A 9,744-nucleotide genomic window follows, 5' to 3' on the forward strand; every position below is an offset into this window, starting at 1 on the left:
TTCTGGTGAGCTGCAATCTAACCAGGAATAATAGTAACAAAAACAGCAAACAATTGTGATACAGGGGAATTGCTTTTGTGCTCACTTCTGCAGTGTGATTTTGGGGCTCTGAATTAGCTTCTCTTAATGACGGTTTCCTAATATTTCTTCCTGGGTAGATTCAACATAGAATCACTATGTTTTGGGGAAATAAAAATACTAAGTAGTGAAATCAGTGAATGGAAAGATTAAAACGACAGGAATAATTATTCTCCAAAACAAGGGAAAAGGGGAGTCTCCTTGGAGGCTCCGAGATAATATTTCAGCCCAGCTTCTTTCAGAGATCAATAGTCCCTTAACTGACCTGCCACAGGTGACAGAGCTTGTTAACAGCATGTGGATGTTTTAGGAGCTGAATTTTTTTTCTTCCATTTTCCCTGTGCTCTCGACAAACCTTGGTTTTATGAGATTGTTGGGGTTTTTTTTATTTCTCATTTGCTCCTAAGCAGCAGGGAACAGACAAATGTATTAATCTATTTCTGTCCTGGGGAACATGCACGTCACGGGCATGGAGGCTTGTCCCAAATATCAGCCATCCAGGCAGATTTGATGAAGGTGATACTAGGTGACAGTTGGCCAGGAAAGAGAACTAGCAAGTCTGCCACCAGGTACCCATGGAGATGAAGCTCACAGGTTTAATTTAATATTGATTTCAATTTCAGGGGAAAGAAATTGCCCTTGCAGCACGATATCTATGCTTGTATAAGGATTCTTTTTGGATTTTTTTTCTTTTGACCAGTCTGCCTCCTTCCCTCCCTTTGTCTTTCCCCTTTCTACTTCTTTACACAGAGGACCATTTTGAAAAGCTTTTCATCCATTTTCAAGAAGATGGAGAGCAGAATAAAATGTATTTAGTCAAACCTGCCACTGTAGGGTGAGCTAGCAATCCCAGTCAGAGAATATTTCCTTCAGGAAGAAAGATGCCTTATCGGAGATGTTTACAAACCACAGGACCTTTCTACAGACATTTAGCATGTTCTCACAGCTGTTTCTTTTCTCCTTCCATTTCTTCAAGCAAACAACCAATCCAAATAGCCCTGGCTTTTTTACACAAATTAATCTGATAACAATTAGAGCTTCAAAGACATATCAGATTAAATCATACTCTGATAGCCATGGGTGGTGTGATGGAGTTTTTTTTTTTTTTTTTTTTCTCCTCCCTCAGATTTCAAACAAATAGCCTGGAAAAAAAATGACATCACCCAGTGGCCATGCTTGCTTAATGTGGCGTCTTCCTGAATATCTGTTCCTACAAACACTCATCTATTCATTCTGTCACTGCCCCACAGCCTGAACACAATATAACTGACATATAAATTGTCCTGGGGAAGAGACTGCAGGGTTAGCCAAGCTGGGGGCTCTGCCCATCCTCCCACCATGTAATAACGAAAGCTCTCCAATAAACACCATGTGAATTAATTGAATCTAAGCTGGGAGATAGGATTTTTCTTGAAGTTAATTACGGTCGGCAGCAGTTTGGTATATGAGTGCAGTAAATCTAACTGATGGCAATTGCTGGTCCTGCTGATGAATTGTTTTTCCCTCTCCCCAGTTTTTTCTTTCCTCTCCTGCTTTTTGCTTTTCTTTCACATATTTTATCTCCCATTTTCTCACCTAACCTTTTCCCCATCCTCATCACCATCATTTTTAGACTTTCAAGCACCTTAGTCTTCCAGCTGAGAAGGACCCTGGAGAGCTGAGTTATGTATCTTTCTGGGGTCACTCCCACGAGTCTTATTTTTTTACACAAAAAGACACTCTGGCTTCTTGGGAAAGCATCACTGGACACTCGTGGGAGGAATGGTGGGTGGAAACAGGAAGGCACTGCTTTGGACTTCCTTCTTTGTGGTCAGGAAGGAACAAGGAGCTGTAGGCAGTTTTGAAAGCTTCCTGATCAATTTGAAACCCACACCTGCAGGATGAATCCCTGAAGGTATAGGCATAAATGCAAATTCTATCCAAATATCACCTGTGCTGCAGAGGTTTCTGGGAAGTGATACTGTAACCTAGCAAATCATCCTGTTATTTAATAGCAATAGTAGTGCCTTCTCATTGGGAAGAACTGGAAGAACTGAGTTTGAATATATCTATAGCGATATCACTATCTATATCTATATGTTAGAGGTATAAACCTGGGCAAGTCACTTTTATTGCTTTCAGACTCATTTTTCTCATTTGTAAAAAGGAATAATTATATTTATCTAAAAACGTAGCACTTTGTAAATAGTAAAAATGCTAAACAAAAGGTGTTATTGTTTTTATTAAATGGTTGATTCTGAGTTAGAACATCTTTTATAAAATGATGCTTATGAGGAGGAGAGACTGGGGCTTAAATTTAGGCTGTGAAAGACCTGCTTCTTTCTTCTTCTTTGAGAAGCATAATTTGAAAAGAATCCCAAGTCTGAATTCAGAAGACCTGGATTTGAATCCTGCTTTGATTTCTTTACTACTGTGAGATATTTGGGACTCGGTTTCCTCATTTGTAAAATGAGAGAGTTGGAGCACATGATCTTTGAGGTCTTTTGCAACTCAAATTCTATGATCAGATGCATCAATCAAACAACACATATTTGCAAAGCACTAGGTGCTTGATATATAAAAACAACAATAACAACAAAACTAAACAATTCCTGTTTTCAAGAAGTTGGAAAGAGAAGTTGGGCACATAAAAAATATAAATAGAATAAACTACAAATTATTGGGGAAGGAGGGAGCTAGCAGTGAACTTATCAATGAAGGTTGCATATAGAAGATGGTGTTTGAGCAATATTGAAAGAAGTGAATGATTCCGTGTAGACATGAAAGGCAGCCAGTGGAAGGACATGAAAATAGGATGTGGCACAGTACATCAGGAAGGATAACTTGGCTGGACTGTAGAGCCCAGGAAGGGAAGTAATGAATAATGATGCTGAAAATATAGGGTGTTTGGGGGGAGAAAAGTGGTGAAGAGCTTTAAAAGCCAACTGTGTTTATGTTTGACCTTAGAGAAAATAAATAGCCAGTGGGATTTACAGAGTTGTGGAGAGATTTGGTCAGTTCTGTGCTTATGAAAAAATCACTTTGGCAGCTATGAGGAAGATAGTTTGGAGTGGGGAGAGACGATGTAAAATGACTAAGAAGGTGTTGAAATATTCTGGGGTGTACTCTCCATAAGCCAGATCATTCATAGAAGAGGAGAAAACCAGTTTAGTGGAAAGTCAGTGATCCTTGGAGTATATTTTGCTTTCCCCATATACACTGTGTACTGCTGTCATCCCATGATGTTTTTTTAACTTTATCACTGAAGGATAACATTTCTTAAAAATAAAATAAAACCAGAAGAGGTCAGAGCTTTCCAGAAACCTTTTTCTTTAGCCCTCACCATTACTAAGTTTTATTTCTCTTGAAGTATTTTTTCTCCTTTGAAATCATTGGTGAAAAACAGAGAGATGTTACTGTTTATGTGTCTCACAAATAGCTTTTATAGAACTGAACAGCGCTGAATAGACTTGGAGCAGTATATTTTCCTCTTTTGACCTTGCAGAAAGGTCAGAAAGCTAATTTTTCAGTTTGTGCCCAAATTTAATATTATATGACAGCCTTCAATTGTCCCATGCCAGGATCTACTCAGAGATTGCCACTAACATTGAAGGGTTGAATCAATACTTTTGGACATCCTCCAACATCCCTACCTAAAACCAACCCTCCTGGATCCCACCATGATCTTCCGATTTTTTGTTTTTATTGCCATTATTTAGTATAGTGCTGGGTCTGAAAGCAAGAAGACTCATCTTCCTGAATTCAAATCTGGTCTCAGACAGTTGCTAACTGTGTGGCCTTGGGAAAGTCACTTAATCCTGTTTGCCTCAGTTTCCTCGGCTGTAAAATGAGCTGGACAAGAAAATGACAAACCACTCCAGTAGCTTTGCCAAGAAAATCCTCAATAGAGTCATGAAGGGATGGACATGATTGAAATTACTGAACACCTAAGAAGTTATAGTGGAATCTCCTCCTACATTCTTCTATTCAACTCATAGAGATTTCCTTTCACAGGTTGTTTTAGGCCAGTCACTGACCTGTGAGTCAGAGCATCAAGCCCACTTCATCCCTGAAGAAACAGCCATCAATAGTCTCATTTTTCCAATGGAGGCATCAAGCATTTGGATAAGTTGGGTGAGTTAGTGAATTATCATTGGAGACAAATAGAACTCAGCTACCTTAAATTTCCAGCTTGAGGATCCCTGTGGACCACACTTTTTCTAATGAAAAAAAAATGATGAGCAATGATATTTCTCATACAGCACAGATGCTCTGCTGACCTCTTTAGAAAAGTCTATCAATTTTGACTAAAGGATTCCCATTGGCTTTAACATGGATCAAATTATAGAATCCTTCAGCACTGGAAAATGAAGAAGCTGACCTACTGAAAACTCCAGGAAGAAAGGATCTAAATACATTTCAGTCCATTGCCTTGACTGAATGTCCAAAATCCTTTAAACAGATCCAATTTCCTTGAATATTTTCTTTCTCTCAGAGAACCTGCAGACTCAACTGTCACTAATATTCTTTCTATTTAAAAAGGTACAAATGGATCTACACAGTTTGAAAGGTTCTTTGAGGAATGGATGGAAAAAATCCATTCTGCTGATATTTTTAGTCTGAAAAAATAATAGCTACTCTTCAGACATTTGATATACATTATTTTTACTTGATCCTCACCATATTTCTGTGAGGCAATGAAAAAAATTACTGGATCTGTAGTCAGAGGACCTACATTTAAATTTCATTTCTGTTACAATCAAGTAAACTTGGATAATGAGGAAGTTGGATTAGATAGCATCTGAGGTTTCTTTCAGCTCTAAACACATCATCCTATGAGGTAAACCTATCATTATCTCCATTTGAAAAACGAAGAAACTGATTCTCAAAGAGATTGACTTGTCTATGCAGGTAGTACCTGGGAGAGGTGGGATTTAAATGTAGGTCTCTTCTCACCTCAAGAGCAGCATTTATTCCTATTCAGTTTACCCCATATTCAGCTACCTGACTAATCATGAAACTGAAGAGGGGAGGGGATTAGTCAATATTGAACAATCTAACTCTGAAGAGGATGGATTGTTCTAAAATGGTCGTCAAATTATTTTTAAAGGTCAACTGCAAACAGGAACACGGTAATCCTGAGTGTCCCCCAAAGGACCTACCTACCTTACTAAGCAAATGACAACCACACAATACAATGGGATTAACAGGAGATCACTGGCCTTTATTGGCAGACTGTTAAAGTTGGAAGGAACCTTAAAGATTATCTACATCAGTGATATTGAGCTCAAATAGGAATGGGGGTCAGTAAGCTATTCATAAAGAACCCTGTGGTGTACATATTTACTTCATTTTAAAATGTAATATTATCTATATTTTATTATATTCTTATTTTTTTTTATAATCCAAATGCATTTTAACTTGGTTTGGGCCACACTGTGGAGTGTGTGGGACGTCCACTGTCAGTGGGTGTATATTTGCTACCACACACCGGATCAGCTTCTGCATTTTACAAGTGAAGATAATTGGAGCGCCAAATCTTCAAGTGACTCCAAGTCCCACGGTGAGAAAAAGCAAAAGGTTGTTGTAGTCTCAACTGGGTTGGAATCTCAACTCTGCTGTTTGCAAATAATAAATTTGAGCAAGTCACTTCCTGTCTCAGGGTTGCAAAATGAACAGTTTGAGTCTACTGATCTCTAAGCTCTTTTGAAATTTGGTCTTCCAGCCTAGACTCAAATGCAAGTCTCTACTCTTGAGTTCTGTCCTTATGTTATATCACTTTCTAGAATCTCTCATGTATATTTCTGAAATGTCCCAACTTCCCTCTAAATAAATTTATTAATCAACAAGCATTTGTTTCTTTACTTGTTCAACTATTTTCTATGTGTCTGTTTGTCTGTCTATCTGTCTCCCTTCCTCTTTTCTATAAATCTAGTCCCTGTCCTTCTATCTACCTTTTTCTTATCTCTTCTTTGTCTCTCTTCTCTCTGTTATTTCTGTCTGTCTCTCACACACACATACATGTACACGCAACACATTCAACAAACATAAGCTTGGAAGACTTTGGGAGACAAAAGGGTCTGGCGTGCTCTGGTCTATGAGGTCATGAAGAATTGAACAAGACTAAACAACAACAACAATAGATGGAAAAGGAGATAATAGAAGAGAAGTGATTAGATAGATGGATAGAAAGAGACAGAAACATACACACACAGAGAAAGAGAGAAAGAGAAACAGAAATACATACAGACACAGAGAGACAGAGACAGAGAGAGGGAGAGACAGATAGAGAGACACAGAGACAGAGAGAGTGACAGAGAGAGAGAGAGAGACAGAGAGAAGGGAGAGACAGAGACACAGAGACAGAGATAGAGAGAGGGAGATAGAGACACAGAGAGAGCCACACACAGAGAAAGGAGAGACAGATAGAGAGACACAGAGACAGAGAGAGACAAAAAGAGAGACACCTAGGGACAGACAGAGAGAAGGGAAAGACAGATAGAGAGAGAGGGAGAGAGAGACAGAGAGAAGGGAGAGACAGATAGAGAGACACAGAGACAGAGACAGAGAGAGGGAGATAGAGACACAGGGAGAAGGGAGAGACAGATAGAGAGACACAGAGATAGAGAGAGAGAGTGACAAAGAGAGAGAGACAGAGACAGAGACAGAGACAGAGAGAAGGGAGAGACAGATAGAGAGACACAGAGACAGAGACAGAGAGAGGGAGATAGAGACACAGAGAGAGATACAGAGAGAAGGGAGAGACAGAGACAGAGAGAGAGACAGAGACATACACAGAGACAGAGACAGAGAGAGGGAGATAGAGACACAGAGAGAGATACAGAGAGAAGGGAGAGACAGATAGAGAGACACAGAGACAGAGAGAGACAAAAAGAGAGACACCCAGGGACAGAGAGAGAGAGAGAAGGGAGAGATAGATAGAGACACAGAGACAGAGACAGAGAGAGATAAAGAGAAATACATACACAGGGACAGAGACAGAGAGAGAGAAGGGAGAGACAGAGACAGAGAGAGAGACAGAGACAGGGAGAGCAATAGAGAGACAGAGACAGAGAAGGGAGAGACAGATAGAGAGAGAGAGAGAGAGACAGAGAGATACAGAGAGAAAGAGAGAGACACACACAGAGACAGAGACAGGGAGAAGGGAGAGACATACAGAAAAAGATGGGGGGGGGAAGAAGTAGGATAGAGACAGAGACACAGAGAGAGACAGAGAAAATAGGTAGACTGTCACGAACTAGATGATGAAGGTGGAGTAGACAGAGATTAAGTGACATAGCTAAGTGAATCAGGATTTGAATTCCACTCTTCCTGACTCCAAATCCTGCTTGCTGTCCATCGTCTCGCCTATCTATATTAGCAAGGTGGGTCTGAGAATCAGGAAAGGCGAAAGTAGTGTTGAGCTGAGTTCCGAAAGGAATTTAAAGCATTTACAGTGATTCATTTGTATATATTTGAACCCCCCCCCCACACACACACACCTACATAGAATGATTGTGATGTCCAGGAGGGATTACATGGGGTAAATTTGTGTTTTAGGCAAAGAATACAAAGAACCAAATCCTTATGTGCGCCAAATGGTTCATTTCATAACTCCCAGAGTGTGCTCCCTGGTCCTGTGGATAACTCAATGACCATATGTTTGCTTGGCACCAAAGGACTCAAGAGAAATTTATTTATTTTTAGGAAGGAGCTCTGACACAGTGGGGAGTGCCTAGGATCAGAAGGCCTTTGATTAGACCTTGCTCTCTTGGTATGATGTAAGAGGGAGAAGCTTTTCTCACATTTACATGTGTAACCCAGGAGAATTTGCTTTTCATAGGCTTAGAGGGATGATTCAAAGAGAGAAAAAAAATTAGGCAAATTCTACTTATGTAAAGAAAAAACACATTAAATCAGAAGTAATTGGAGAAGAATGAGGAAGTTCAGATCACCATAACATTGATATTTGGTTGTATTTTTTTTTTTTTAACACAATGTACTAAAAGGCAATGACATCCTGTTTGGAGGCAGCAGTTGATCCACTGGAAAGAGAACTGGGCTGTGGTTTTGGTTTTGATAAGGATGTAAAACCACCTCCCCCGTTTAGACTTATCAAGGGCAGGGAGTTTGGACTTTTTCTGCTGGATTTTTATGGCAGAATTCGGCCAAGGGGAGAGCATGACAAACCAAGAAAATGCTCTAGCCAAGGGAACCCTCAGGGCTTAGAATTCATAGATGGGGCAAAGAGGGGGCCAAAGAAGAAGTGAAGTCTTCACTAGGGAGACATTATCAGTAGGTCAAAGTCAAAGTCATGAGCTGCTGAGAACAGCCAGGTACGCTAAACCAAGGTCAGCAACAGTACAGATCAAAGAATAGGGGAAACACTATAGTAAGATCAAGGTCACTTTCCAGAACAGCTTAGAAGGCTTCAAAACACATTCTTTTCAAGGAAGAACTTGCCCAGGAACCCATAAACATCTGACTGAACCTTGTAGTATCTCCTCTTTTATCTCATTTTGACTTTCCTATGAACCCCAGCAAGTTCAGCCCACTGGCTTCCCTAGAGGGCCTTGACCTCAGTTTTCTCATCCATAAAATGGGAATAATAATACCTTGTGGAAATAAATAAAACAAGAGTTGTGAGAACACTTGGGAAAAGGTAGAGTTGAGGTGACAGTACAAGATGGTGTCATCATTATAATGAATATTATTTAATTAATGTATTTCTTTTCACATCACAATCATTTCCCATACTTCTCCTCTTTGACTGTTCTTCTGAACCTTCCCTGGTAAATAATATTAAAATTCTTTTCTTTTTAAAATTCTTCAATCTGTATTCAGACACAATCAGTTGCTTCTCTGGATATGAATAGGATTTTTCATCCTAAGTTTTTCAGGGTAGTCCTAGATCACTGTAATGCTGAGAATAGCAAAGTCATTGAATCCAGAATATTATACTTTGTACACAGTACATTTCACTTTGTTTGAATTCATGGAGGACTTTCCAGGTTTTCCAGAGAGCATCATGCCCATCATTTCCCATAGAGCAATAAATAATATTCCATCATAAGTACATACTACAAATATTATTTTCTAAATACAAAAAGGAGCAGCAGTATAGTAGATAGAGTGATGAGCTTGAAGGCAGAAAGATTTGGGTTAGAATCTTAAACAAAGAAACTCCCCAGGTTAATGGAAGGAAGTCTCTTAGTCTGACAAAGCATAATTCCTTTGGCTATTTACATAAAACAGTCTCATCTGCAATAATTGATATATGTATGTCCATTATCATTCTACTAAATATTTTTGGAACATTTGGGGAATGACTAGCTTCGTGTCAAAGTAATACAGAAGGGTAAACACAGTGCCTATTCTCTTCACGAATTTGCATGTCATCCTTTTGCAGGGGTCATGATAATTTTCTCTGTATCATTCCAATTTTAGTATATGTGCTGCTGAAGCAAGCACAAAACAATGCTTATTCTCTAAGAGCTTATATTCTGCTCTAGTTGGGAACACAAAAGCATGATGGAGGAAAGGATGAGAGAATAATGAAATTTTCTCATTGAGTGACAATGATTGGAAGTACAAGAAGGCAGAAAAGGGAGTGAGAAATCATGTGGACCATAGTAGACAGAGAAAGCTTTAGCCCAGGAAAAGGCTAGGAAGGCCAGAGAGGGAATT

General features: G+C 39.3%; 1 non-coding gene across 1 annotated transcript; it reads right to left on the reverse strand.

Moving 5' to 3' along the window:
• Nucleotides 1–9,421: 9,421 nt before the first annotated feature.
• Nucleotides 9,422–9,528, reverse strand: LOC127558428 (U6 spliceosomal RNA). The gene has a single exon (XR_007952821.1). It is a non-coding gene; the product is annotated as a U6 spliceosomal RNA (small nuclear RNA).
• Nucleotides 9,529–9,744: the final 216 nt, after the last annotated feature.

Source organism: Antechinus flavipes, chromosome 3 (genome assembly GCF_016432865.1).
Source record: "Antechinus flavipes isolate AdamAnt ecotype Samford, QLD, Australia chromosome 3, AdamAnt_v2, whole genome shotgun sequence".
Taxonomy (NCBI): Eukaryota; Metazoa; Chordata; class Mammalia; order Dasyuromorphia; family Dasyuridae; genus Antechinus; species Antechinus flavipes.